Below are 468 nucleotides of genomic sequence, written 5' to 3' on the forward strand. Positions count from 1 at the left end.
ATCCCCCGAAACTTAATTCATTCTCAACATGGGAAGTCCTGCTAGCATTTGCTGCTGTTGTACTAATTAACCTTCAGGCTACTTCTGTCTGCTTCCCTCCTGCTCCTGCAAAATCAGTCCCGTCTCCAGAACTGGTTTCCACTTACCCGGCCATGCTCCGTTCGGTTCCCGAGAGAAGGGATTAGAAGTCTGTGAGCGATAGTTCCGAGCAGGTAAGGCTAAAAACGAAGCGGTGTCGGTGGGAGAGCGCGAGGGTCAGCTTGGCCTTTTATTCTGGAGGCAGCGCTTTGCGAAGGAAAAGGGTTTGATCCCTTCCGCCGTCTGGCCGCTGGTTTTAACTAACTCGCCTCTGCCTCAGCACGTGTTCGGAGGGGACGTGTGCTGGCTCGGTCGCAGCTGCGAAGCTCGCTTTGTGCCCACGCAGAACCGAGCAGCCCGAGGCCGGAGGCCGTACGTGCGACGGAGGCT

The sequence above is a fragment of the Phaethon lepturus genome, unplaced genomic scaffold, assembly GCF_000687285.1.
Source record: "Phaethon lepturus isolate BGI_N335 unplaced genomic scaffold, ASM68728v1 scaffold29595, whole genome shotgun sequence".
NCBI lineage: Eukaryota > Metazoa > Chordata > Aves > Phaethontiformes > Phaethontidae > Phaethon > Phaethon lepturus.